Source organism: Euprymna scolopes, chromosome 29 (genome assembly GCF_053919585.1).
Source record: "Euprymna scolopes isolate OS-2025 chromosome 29, ASM5391958v1, whole genome shotgun sequence".
NCBI lineage: Eukaryota > Metazoa > Mollusca > Cephalopoda > Sepiida > Sepiolidae > Euprymna > Euprymna scolopes.
In genome coordinates, this window is record NC_136510.1 from 35517222 (window position 1) to 35530851 (window position 13630).

General features: G+C 35.9%; 1 protein-coding gene across 11 annotated transcripts in view; it reads left to right on the forward strand.

The window, feature by feature from the left end:
* LOC145252582 (sterile alpha motif domain-containing protein 3-like) overlaps positions 1–13630 on the forward strand; it is a 229355-nt gene that overhangs the window by 95413 nt on the left and 120312 nt on the right. The gene's annotated exons all lie outside the window — the stretch shown is intronic.

A 13630-nucleotide genomic window follows, 5' to 3' on the forward strand; every position in this document is an offset into this window, starting at 1 on the left:
ACAGTCAGCATCTTTGCTGCAGAATCATCCCAACATGTGGGAAGTACTTCAGAGCTCGAATCAGTCTAATAAGCTATCTCAAAAGCCACAGAACAATGGCACAATCATGGGCATCGTCACAAGCAAGGGATAAACCTCACCATCATCTTCCTGCTGATATTGTACACAGAACATGTTTTTGTTTTTCTGTCTTTTCCAAATCTTAATTTAGCAGTAAACATTACTAATCGCGCAAAATAAATTATTTTAAAGGAAATGTAACCCAACCTGGCCTTACGTGTATCACTTGGGCACTAACCCTAAATCCCTGTGGCTATACCTTTAACTCTGTCCACACTCATCCACTATCTCATATATTCCAATCAAGAGATCATTGTAAGATTCTAACCGTCCCTTTAAGTGCAATTGTTTGAATCTTTCTTGCACTTGGTTCATCGGGTATATTTGCCAGGTAGATTTTAAAATCTATTATATAAACCTCACCTGTCTGTTTAAATGTATGTATGTATGGTTGTCTGCCTAAAACTTTCGACATAGACAGCGGATTTTCACGAGGTTGGTGTCGTTTTGAAGCTGAACTCTTCGGACAACAAATATAAAAAATTGACTAAAAACATTAATTATGTCACCCTCAACTGGGCACTTTTCTACAAGGAGGGGTCGCTTTTTTTTTTTTTTTTTTTTTCCCCCGATATTTTCAAAAGTCATCCCCTCTTTTCGATTGACTAGCCTTAATTTAAACCTTCGCCACTTCCGGTTTGTCGATGGACGCAACGCCAAAGACGTCACTTTTCTCTCTCTCTCTCTCTCTCTGTCTCTCTCTCCGTCCTTTTCCTGCTTCACAGTACGGGTTCGAGCTTGCCTGCCTACCACCACTTTTTTTTTCTTTTTTTTCTTTTTTTTTTTTTCTCAGCACACACCTCCAAACACCGGGCACCCAGGCTAGTTTAATATATAAGTAAATGAATATTGAATACGTTCATAAACTTTATGAAATAATCCAACACACAAAAAAAAAAAAACTAGCTGAATGTTCGTCTTATTTGCTTTGATTAAATCTATTTAAAAATTATTCTTTTTATGAATATTTTGGTTACTGGACAAAAACATAAGTTCGGTTTTCTTTAATTTATTTTTATTTATTTATTTTTTTATTTTTATTTTTATTTTTTATTTTATTTTTTTTTTTTTTAGGAAGATGAAAGTGATTAGATAATATTCGACTGCCATAAAGCTGTACATTTCTTAAAAATTTGTGGGATATTTCTAACCTTATCAAGCTTGTCAACTTCAACTGGTAAAGCACATAAACTATTTCATGTTTGCATCGATTGCACCTGGCTTTCATCGATTTTTTTTTTTTTTTTTTTTTTTTTTTTTTTGCTATAGCAGAGTTAAAATCATCCAGTCTATATATAAATGAAACAGATGTATGCGTGTTGTGAAAATATTTCACCGATAAACTCTTAAACTACTGAAATTAACAGGAAATATTAATCATACACCAAGGATAGTTTATAACAAGTAAAATCTTTGTTTGGGTGGATGAATAAAGAAATATGTTGGCAAGTTTAAAAGCAAAATGTTCATTTCAATTTGCCAACATTTTTACTTTGCGCATGCACAAATTCATTCAAAGCTTAAAATGGTTTAATTTTAAATCTTATCTGTTGGATTAGCTCAAATGGTAGGAATGCGTAACTAAATGTTTTGGTTTTGATTCTAGCTTTTTTTTTTTTTAATCAGTACTATGTATATGTGTATGTAGTATAATAGTTTTCAAAAAATCCGAAAACAGTTTATTACATTTACAATATTGTTTCCTTTGCAACTAACAAGTCAACAAACTTATGTCTCTGTTGCATTTTTAGAGGCTTACTCATCAGATAAATTCCCTCAAATAAAACCATAGGGGAAAAAACACATTATTTTGAACAATTTACATCATTCAAATAACCGATATGCACAACCAACAATCTTTATTTTGGGGGGAGGGGAGAATTTTTTTTTTTTTTTTTAATATATAAAATTGTTTCGTATATTACGATATATAAACTGATTTACATTTCAACTAAATGATATATACAACATACTAGAACATATGTATAAAAGAACACCAAAGTTGATTGAACAAATAAAGAATTACATGGATAATGATCGCCGTGTGTTTAAGTGCACAGTTTAATGTCGGTGTAGGAACTGTACACACAATTATTCCAGAAAGATACGGAAGATTAGTGCAAAGTTTGCTCCAAGAGTGCTCTATACTTGTCATACACTATTTGACCAAGATGGGCATCAAGACAGTTCCTCACCCTCCCTATAAGTCTAGCTCTTGCTCCCTGTGACTTTTGGTTATTCCCTAAGCTCAAGGAAAATCTTGAAGGCTGTTATGGGACAATTGAGATGAAAAGGCTGTGATGACGGCCATTGAAACTCTCACAAAAGAGGATTTTTATAGGGGCTTCAAGAAGTTGTTGGAACGGTGCAAGTGCATTGCAGCCGGAGGAGATTACTTCAAAGGTGGCTAGAGTTTCATGTGTGTACTATCCATAAAAGTAACCATACAAAAAAAAAAAAAAGTCTGGGAAGGCACCTCATTGACCTTAATGCTGCATTACATGTCCGCATGAATTGACATTAAAAGATTAATTGGATATTTTCCTACTTTTAGTTTTACTATTACAAACCAGAGTTATAGATTATAAATATAAAAGCGAAAATGTATGTATGTGTGTTCACTTTTTCTGTATGTCTGCAAAAGGCTTCTTTCAGACAAGCGGTCGGTCGCTTGACAATTTTTAAAAACTTTTTATAATCACATGTAAATCGTAATATCTCACAGTTAACAACGAAGTTCGCCTGTCTATTTAATTTGCTCGATTTCGGGAAGATAAATATTCAACATTTGTCGCTCGCCGCATGTGGGTTAGTCTTTTTCCTATAACATCTTGGGAAAATAACCCCCCCCCCCCCCGCAGTCAAACTTGACCTCATTAACTTATTAAAACGGGCACCTGCCAAATCCAAGTAATTAAATAAATTCAAACGTGTTTCCATTAGCATCTCACGGTGGGGCAATGGTTAACGTCGCACGTTTTTTTGTTTTTTTTTTCTTTCTTCACACTTTAATTTACAACTTTACCTCAACGGTTTGGGTTCGATCCTCATACTTACTTTTTTTTTTTTTTTTTTTTTTTTTCCCCCCCCCACACACACACCTCCAAACACCCGGGCAATGCCGAGTACCCCTCGCTAGTAGATTATAAATTAACTAACAATTTCATGTGGACGTTTTTACTATGCTCATAATGCCATACTGTTTCGTTTTTAATATTTAAAAAAATTTTTATTTATTTTTATTTATTTATTTATTTGATGGACCCATTTTTCACTTAATGTAAACAGAAGAAACTGAAATTTTGGAAAACTCTCTAAATTAATGCCGTATACATATGGTTTAAAGCTTATTAGAATCAAATATACGTATTTGAAGTTTTAAGAGTTCTCTCTCCCTTCCCAAAGCTTTTTTGAATGCGACACTCAGATTCAGCACCTTCAGAAGTACATAGAGATTAGGAATCATTTGCATTATATTGCCCCCAGGAAATTTTGCACACATGATTTAAATTCCATCCAAATGGGATATATTTAAAGTTTTAAGAAAGGCTTCACCACTATAGATCTCCTAGGGTGGCTCCTAAAGATCTCCCCACTCTACATCTGGATTAACTTGTATTGCAGACGCGTCATGATATGACAGTGTCTGCTGGGGCCTCTCAGAGTCCTCTCTCGCCCAACTGCAGCACAATGGTAGATCCATGGTTAAATGACTAAACCCAACACAGTAGGACAGAAGATTTTCTGAAAATGCTTAATTTGCCCAGCAAATTCTGAGGGGACGAATCAGTTACACTGGTACGGTCATTTGGAGCATTCATCCTCCTTGAACTTCTGCAAAAGCACGGATTTATTGAATTGCAGGAAGTTTTGTCAAACCATGGATTCTTGGAGGAAAGTGATTATACAAAACCGTACAGAGTTTGGAGATGGTGGACTTGCTGAACTGTGAGAATTGGAAAATGAGTGTGAAATATATAAAACGTTTGGCCACTTATCAAGGAAATAAGAGGGAGTGATTCAGAAATATGCCGATTTCTTTAAAAAGAAATCGGCATATTTCTGAATTGTTATTTAACTCTGAAGGGTTTTCAAAAGCTAGTGCACTAGAAAAACTGCCTGAGCGGTCCCGTTAGCATTCCCTTGAATGCTAACGGGACCGCTCAGGCACAAAATAACACACACACTATTATATTAATCTATACATTGTTGTAATTTCTAGTAATTAATGTGGTGATGCCTGTGTAAAAAAAAAAAAAAAAAAAAATTCACACTAGTATCTTTCAAAATTGCATCAAATATTTATATTCTAAATATTTAATACCTATTTTTTCAATGTTACCATTAAAACGATCCACCATTTTATGCTCCGGAATATATTTTTCTACATCATTGATTGTCAAGTTCATATTCTGAACACTTATTCAGATTGTTGGAGTTTTTTTTTTTTTTTTTTTTAATGGCACTTTCAATTTTAAGCAGGGATTCTTTTTCTGCCATGCAAATTTAATGCAAAATAATTTGCTTGAAATCCAGTGATGCATGCAAACTGAGTCCATTTTCAGATGTTATCATGGTCACCTTCGTTTGTGATAAGTGACTAAAAAACTTTTTTTTTTTTTTTTGTAGCAAATTGGTGCGTTAACATTCACACACTAAGCGCAACCATGCATCGTACAGTATTCCCAATAGCTTCACTAATTTAGAAACATGGTCAACTTAGACGCCAACGGTCATATGCTGGATTCTGTTTAATTCTTCAGCTTTTATTATTATTAAAAAAAATTATACACACACATGCACACATATACACAATTTTTACAAAAAAAGCTTAGTAATTTATTAAGTAGGTTTTAACTCCAGTGTGAATGCGGTATTGTGGTAAATAGTGCCGGTTAAGAGTAATCTTCGAAGTGTTATAGACAAATAGACTCTGCAACCCACTTCCCAATTTCTTATAGAGCTCCATTCCTAAGTTTGTTTATTTATGAAAGTTTTCTTTTATTGATTAATCCTGAATTGTAATTTTTTTACGAATGAATTAACTATATAAATATTATTATTAATGGAAATCACTCCAGACAAAGCATGAAGCTATTTGATGCAAGAACTTAAAAAAAAAAAAAAAAAAAATCACTTCAAAATGCAGAACTAGTGAACAAGAAATGTTAGATGAGGGTGATTCCAGCCCAGCAAAAGGCACTTGTTCCCGCTTTTTCGAAAACATTGCTCATAAAATGTACTAATGATTAAAGTAAGGAAAGCTAAATTCACGAGGCTTCCAAAAGTAAACCCATGATTCATTTTCATCAAGAGTGGTTTCCACTTCATCATCCCAACTTGCTATGATTGTTTTCTTCTCATTGGACAAACATAATTGCAACCTGTGACCACCCGTAGACTGGTAGGTGTCCAGTCAATTTTCCTTTTGCAAACTGCATATTCTTATGCTAATCTCTAACTACTTGTGATTATTTTACAAGCAAAGCACATTTGTTGATTATTTCATCTTTAGAAACATATCGCGATGTAAAGACTCCAACTGGCGTCCAGTGACAGAAAGCTCTTATCTGAATAAAGCAATATTTATAATGCAATGTTAGTCTTAAAGACAGGCTTAATTCTGACAAACTATATATGGACAGTATAGCAGGATGTGTGCAGAATAGATGGCAGTGGAAAGAATAATTCTTCAGTCAGTAGATTGAGAAAAATTTATCAGTCAGTTTATAGGGGAAAGCCAAGGAAAACATAGAATGAAGTGATAAAAATATATTTGAGAGAAAGGGAAATAAAAACCTGATCAGAGATAGTTTGTAAGTCAGATTCTTAAAGTTGTCCAACACATGTCAGCATGTAAAACCCTACGCTAAACTAAACATGATACAAATTGATAAAAGTTGTCTGTGTGTACATTTTCCTACAAAACTACTGTTAATTTTTGGTCTACAAACTCGAGACTTGATATAAGGGATATTGAGACTTGGGAAATCTTTAAATCGGTATTCAACCAGAAATTTGGTTAAGAGGTCAAAGTTCAACAATTCGACCTTTTAAAACTGTACCAAATTCTTTCGCTAATTTTGGGTCTAAACATGTGAAATTTTAGATGTAGGTTACTTGGACATGGGTCAAACTTTTTAATTTGATTTGAGCCCAAAACAAATGTTAAAAGGTTAAAATTGGGATCAAAGTTTAAAAAAAAAAAAATTTGACCTCTACGATCTCTACCAACTTTTCTCTATGGTAGTTAAGGAAGCTTATTATATAGAAGGCATTACCGTACATATTCACATAAAGTTATGAACAGTACATAGGGCCCGAGCAAAGCCAGGCTGAACTGCTAGTTATCTATAATATAAATCTCAAGCGTCTGTTAGTGTGTATGTTACATGTAAACTTTCAACACACGTGACCAACACTGACAAAATTGGTATCGTTTGAAAGCTCACTCTCTCTGCCAACGAATACCTAAAAATTGGCCCAAAACATTAATTTTTCAGGTTTGGTGGTTCTTACAATGAGGGGTCACTTTTTTTGTCAACATTTTTGCAATGTCATACACCTTGCAATGACTAAGCTTAATTTGAGCGATGTCGTATGTCGCGATGAGCACGGCGACTAAACCGTTCGCTTTTTTTTCACTTCCTGTTCCTTTTAGCGTTACAGGTTCAATTCTGCCTTCTTACTACATTTTTTGCGCTCCCACTGGAACTTGCTGCTATTTACACTTTTTCCTTTTTATTTATTTTATTTTATTTATTTATTTATTTATTTTTATTTTTTTTTTATTTTTTTTAGGGCTCCATTGCTCAATACTCTTACAATAAAACCTCTTCACACCCAGGCAATGCCAGGTGCCCTCACTAGTCTATAAAGAGCAGTTGTTGTTTCATTTTACTTCAGTTCAAGTTCTCAGAAATAAAGGAACCCTCTTACTGGAACTAACACTTGATATCATATACCTAGATATTCGAATATTCCTTTGAGGGTCTCCTTTGCCCCTCAAACACTAAATAAGTAAAAAAGTCAGGAACATAATTTACCTCTCCCCAATTGACCATTTAAATATGCCATAGTATATCTTGTGATCTCTGTATTTCAGAACAAAAATTCCTCTTGTCCAGTAGAGTAGCATCACTTGGAGAAGGTGCATCAGTCCTCATAAAAGCCAGTGTTGGTTAGTCATAATAAGATCTTATTTGAGCTGTGAATACTTTGATTTTAGATATTTAGTCAGGGTTTACTTGTAGGGAAAAGTATCCTCATGCCAGGTTTTCCTGACAAACCTCTGTACAGAAAGACCTTAGACAATCAAGGATAGTACCTAGTAGGCATTCAAGTTGGTTGTCTGTGTGTATGTTTGTATGTTTAGATAAAAGTTAAAAAAAAAAAAAAAAAAAAAAAAAAAAATGCAAAACAAACATCCATAAGGTTGGTACTTTCTTGATTGGCATTGCCCTGGATGAATGTCTAAAATTTACAAAAAAAAAAAAAAAAAAATGCAAAACAAACATCCATAAGGTTGGTACTTTCTTGATTGGCATTGCCCTGGATGAATGTCTAAAATTTACAAAAAAAAAAAAAAAAAATGCAAAACAAACATCCATAAGGTTGGTACTTTCTTGATTGGCATTGCCCTGGATGAATGTCTAAAATTTACAAAAAAAAAAAAAAAAAATGCAAAACAAACATCCATAAGGTTGGTACTTTCTTGATTGGCATTGCCCTGGATGAATGTCTAAAATTTACAAAAAAAAAAAAAAAAAAATGCAAAACAAACATCCATAAGGTTGGTACTTTCTTGATTGGCATTGCCCTGGATGAATGTCTAAAATTTACAAAAAAAAAAAAAAAAAAATGCAAAACAAACATCCATAAGGTTGGTACTTTCTTGATTGGCATTGCCCTGGATGAATGTCTAAAATTTACAAAAAAAAAAAAAAAAAAATGCAAAACAAACATCCATAAGGTTGGTACTTTCTTGATTGGCATTGCCCTGGATGAATGTCTAAAATTTACAAAAAAAAAAAAAAAAAAATGCAAAACAAACATCCATAAGGTTGGTACTTTCTTGATTGGCATTGCCCTGGATGAATGTCTAAAATTTACAAAAAAAAAAAAAAAAAATGCAAAACAAACATCCATAAGGTTGGTACTTTCTTGATTGGCATTGCCCTGGATGAATGTCTAAAATTTACAAAAAAAAAAAAAAAAAATGCAAAACAAACATCCATAAGGTTGGTACTTTCTTGATTGGCATTGCCCTGGATGAATGTCTAAAATTTACAAAAAAAAAAAAAAAAAAATGCAAAACAAACATCCATAAGGTTGGTACTTTCTTGATTGGCATTGCCCTGGATGAATGTCTAAAATTTACAAAAAAAAAAAAAAAAAATGCAAAACAAACATCCATAAGGTTGGTACTTTCTTGATTGGCATTGCCCTGGATGAATGTCTAAAATTTACAAAAAAAAAAAAAAAAAATGCAAAACAAACATCCATAAGGTTGGTACTTTCTTGATTGGCATTGCCCTGGATTAATGTCTAAAATTTACAAAAAAAAAAAAAAAAAATGCAAAACAAACATCCATAAGGTTGGTACTTTCTTGATTGGCATTGCCCTGGATGAATGTCTAAAATTTACAAAAAAAAAAAAAAAAAAATGCAAAACAAACATCCATAAGGTTGGTACTTTCTTGATTGGCATTGCCCTGGATGAATGTCTAAAATTTACAAAAAAAAAAAAAAAAAAATGCAAAACAAACATCCATAAGGTTGGTACTTTCTTGATTGGCATTGCCCTGGATGAATGTCTAAAATTTACAAAAAAAAAAAAAAAAAATCTCATTCTCTGAGAGTCAATTGGGCTAGGTTTAATTGGAGGACTCATTACAATTATGTACTAATTTGGAAAGAAAATGCTGAGGAATTTATTATATAAAGGAAAGTTGTCTTTTTGTGTGTCCAGCTAGAGAGGAATGGGTTGAGCAGATGTGAATGAGGGAGTTGGAGAAAGAAAAACAAGTAGAGATAGATAGAATATTTAATAGAAATAGGTTACACTGACCTGGGCGATGCCAGGTAGTCTTGATAGAAAGGCATAAAAGAAATCAGTTTCTTTTCACTAGCAACTTAGAAATAGTTACTTGTTGAAAATCTAAATCCCTCGAAAGAAATTAATATTTAAATTCAAATGCTAAATATTTTATTAGGAAGCAAAACAGAACTATTGCTATTTATTTGCTTCCCCACGAGAGCAATATGTGAAACAGTCGGTTTTTAATGTGTGTGTGAGGAGGTGGTGCAGCTCCCCCAAAAAGGGGCAGTCTGAAAATAGGCTAAAAGAATAATTGTCTTGGTCAATGTTGGGGAAACCCTTCTACAATAAGGACAAATTAACTTATGTATCATTAGACAGATACTACACTCTGATCTTAGCCTGAAGGCCAGATCAACTTTTAGAACTGTTATATTAAAATCCCCCCCCCTCCAAAAAAAATTTTTTTATTAAAAAAATGACAAATAATATTGCATTAATAATGTCCTTATTCAAAACCAGTATGCAAATTAGTTAACCTTGCAACTGGTATTGCATATATGCATACATACATACATACATACATATATATATATATATATATATAAATCTCTCTACAATTATATAAATGCAACTTTGTGGTAGAATTAATTCCTTATAGGCTCCAAAACGGCTGAACAGATTTTCTTAAAAATTAACAAAACCTTAGTATCTTAGTTAAGTTTTGTCTCAGAATACCCCCGATAATCGAAACCGTTATTTTAATTTATCTATCATCGGTAAAGCCATTTTTTCATGTTGTTACTTAGCAACAATGAAAGAACAATGGGTTGTGAAAATTCTACTGTGGGTAAGTCGATAGCATATTTTTTTTTTTTTTTTTTTTTTTTTTTTTTTTTTTTTTTTTTTAATTTTTACGTGACAGTCTGTAGGTTCAAACTCTGCACGTAAATTTCTTAATGTTTTTGTTTTTTTCGTTAACTGGAAAGAAGTTTTATATAAAATAATTTTATAAAAGAAACAGTAAATTTTCTTAGAATATATATAATATATAGAATAACATATTTTTGACTAAGTTACTTCATGGAGGCACATGAAGCTTCCTCCTGGTCATTTTCACGGATTTGGATGACAATAAAAATATAGGAGTGTGAAATATTCGTTGATCATCATTCAATGCTGGGCAACGTCGGTCTCCCTGCTAGTAGTATATAAAAATGGTTTGTCTAATTTATGAAGCTGAATTTAAAATATGACGTTTTTGTTGATTTACTCTTTACATAACTCCATTCACAGACACAGACATTTATCTTTGTTTTCTAGTTAATAATCCAGAACAGTAAGCAAGGGAGATCACTCTAAAAGTTCTGTTTGTGTTATATTAATGCAAAGAAAACGGCTTTATCCTTGTATGATAAATGGGGCCAACTTTCACATTTATTCATTTGGATAAAACTGCTAGTATTTTTATTGTTACTGTAACATGCAAGGCAAACAACTTTGGTTCCTTTCATCAGTTTTTTTTTCAGAGTTCTGTTGAAGGGAGATAATCCTGGAGGTTTATAAACTCAAACACCCACAAAACTTAATGGGATCAATTAAACTAATAACAAAAATACTACATCACATGTAATACCGATGCAGAGAGAAATAAATAAGTGACCATGATTAACATGTGCCTGCTGTAAGGAAATGGTAGTATGCAAATCATAAACAATTTAGATACGAGGTGAGGTTGATTATGCAAATTTAGACATTGTCGGGAGTCCGAAATGGCAGAATAAAAGACAGATTTTTTTTTTGTTTAAGAGATTTTTGTTTGTTAGGATGCCACGTCGTTTGCATGTGTTTTACTGTTGTTGAAAGAACTGCTGCTACTGCTTATGCGAAGAGGTAATGTCTTCATTAGTTAAGAGAACAAAATGATCTGGTTCGAGTGTATGTCCTTTCAACTTAAAATAATTGACCTGACTGAAATAGAAATTACCTAAATACATTTGTAACATTTTCAATAACAACTAGTCTTTATATCTTGGGGTATTTATTTATGTGTGGATATTTTTATGTGTCTTCCATTTTATTCATGTAGGAAGAGGACACAAGAAGACGTTCGCTGAGTTTTCTTCAAGGTTTTTGTGTTCGTTACAACTCTACTTTCAACCGAGTCGTTGTTTGTTTCGTTCACCACATTCTTTTCTTCTACCTCTTCTTTTACACACGTCCGTTCGCTTTAGTGACTAAAAATCGTCTGTCCTCCCACTTTCCTTTCCTCGTTATTTATGGAATCAGGGTATGAGATTCTCCAAGATTCCGCGAGACTTTTTTCCACATAAACGCATGCGGGGCGCCATCTTGATTCTCAATTTGTGCTTTGCATGCACAAATGCGCAGCCGCTTTAACGGTAAGCCACTTCTTTCTCCACACTCCCCCCTGATCTCATGATCACAGAGACGGCAGGTGGATGGCGATCGCCGCCGTCGGGTGCTTCTGCAAAGGGGGACAGTGCTGCTCTCGTCTTCGCGTGCACTCTCATCCACCGCCTGATGGTCAGGGAAGGCTTCATCTCCGTGGAGGCTACTGATATCAGAGTCACTGCTTGATAGGGATGGTGCAAACCAAAGCGATGGCCCACTCGTCTCAGTCAGTCACTCTCATCGTCCACTGGAGGTGGTACATGTGTCGCCGGCCATAGGTCCCTAACGTGACGGGGTACTCTATCAACCTGGACACATTGCTGACTCACCACATCGGTCACTGTGCCCTGTTTATACTTGTCAGTTCATCGGTTTCCTGGCGGCTTCACCCAGATAGCATCCCCTTTGACATATCGATTCCGTTCTATCTCGGTGGCCACAGTTGTATCGGGGTGGATTCCTTTTTCTCAGACACGGTACTGATAGATTGCATTTGCAGTCGCTGTTCCTGGAGAGACGCCATCCTTTGGCATGAGATTATACCAGTACACAGCTTCTGCGATGGTGCACTGCTTCCTGGCTGCAATTGTTTTGATGCTGCGATGGCTTCTCTCAGCTATACCATTGCCAGGAGGCACATAAGCACATCTAAGCCGCAGCCGCACACCCCATTCTTGTAAGAACTGCCTCATCTGATGGCTGCAAAAGGCTGGGTCGTTGTCCGTCAGCACTTCATCGGGCGCACCTCTTTCACAGAACACGGATGACAGCTGGCAAATAATGTTGCAAGAGTCCTGGCACCCGAGGAGTCTCCAGACTGCGAAACGTGTAGGCCCACAATTGATGAGGGTAAAGAAGTGGTTGCCACCGTAGTGTGTGATGTCCATGCCCATTCTCTGCCACTTACCACTCACTCCCAACTCCCCTTTCTTCCATCGTGCTGGAGCTGGGTCGATGGATTGGCAGGCCTCGCAACTTTCCACCACTCTTCGGATATCTTTTTTTTCTACACCTGGATCAATCATCTTGACAAAGTACAGTGTCCGCTTGATGCCAGGATGTCCACACTGTCGATGAATGTCCATGATGCACGCTGTATCCACATTACACACACCTGTTGCACATGTGTTTTGCAGATTATCAGAATCTCTCTGAGCACCAGCCAGAAGCCATCGTTGAGGGACTCTTGTCAGAGCATCTGCTCTGTTGAGCGCAAACCTGATCAACACTACGTCCACAGTCAGGTCGTACTCTGTGACGGTGTCGACCAAGGTGGCAAGCCGTTTTCGAATTAACATCTCACTCGATGCTCGTGTCGTCAGCCGTGCTCTTCCACAATGCATCGGTTATCCACCGATGAGTGCATGCCGAGTCAGTCATGATATGTAGAACCTTGGCTTGCCATTGAAGCGCCAAGTTAACGCCCTTCAATGTGGCATCAAGTTCGGCCAGGTTTATGTGCCTCGAATCTCTCTGGCCGAAGCCAACAGGCATCTTCAATAATTGAATCATTAACTGCCAGGGCAACTCCAAGGGCCAGTGAACTAGCATCCACCCAGACCGTGAACTCATTCCCGCTGACGCACCACTTTCTCTGAACGGGGTCATCACTGGTCACCCTGGACACAGTCTCTGTCAGCATGCTCCTTAGGGTGACATCGTGTACTGCATCGTCCCATCCCGACGACATGGCTATTGCACGTCTTTTTATGGCCGCCACGGCCACCCTGAGCCAACCGCACACAGGGAAATGGCCTACCATCTTTCTACAAAGCGAAAACACTGTTCATCGAGTAATGTTTGATGGGACCTTGGGGACGCGACTTCCTCTTCTCCAGCAAAGTCCCTCCTTGCTATTGCGCACGTGCAGGCCGAGAACTTTTGCTCCATCGCACAGACGCTCTGGTTCCTTACATGTCAGTCCAAAGCTCTCAAAGTGCATTCTAACCGATTGCGCTTACATGAGGCTCTCATTGATGAATATATCATCGATGTATGAGGATGTTGCCTGTTGCACTGCCTCATCTTACTGCCGGATAGCATGCATGATTGCTG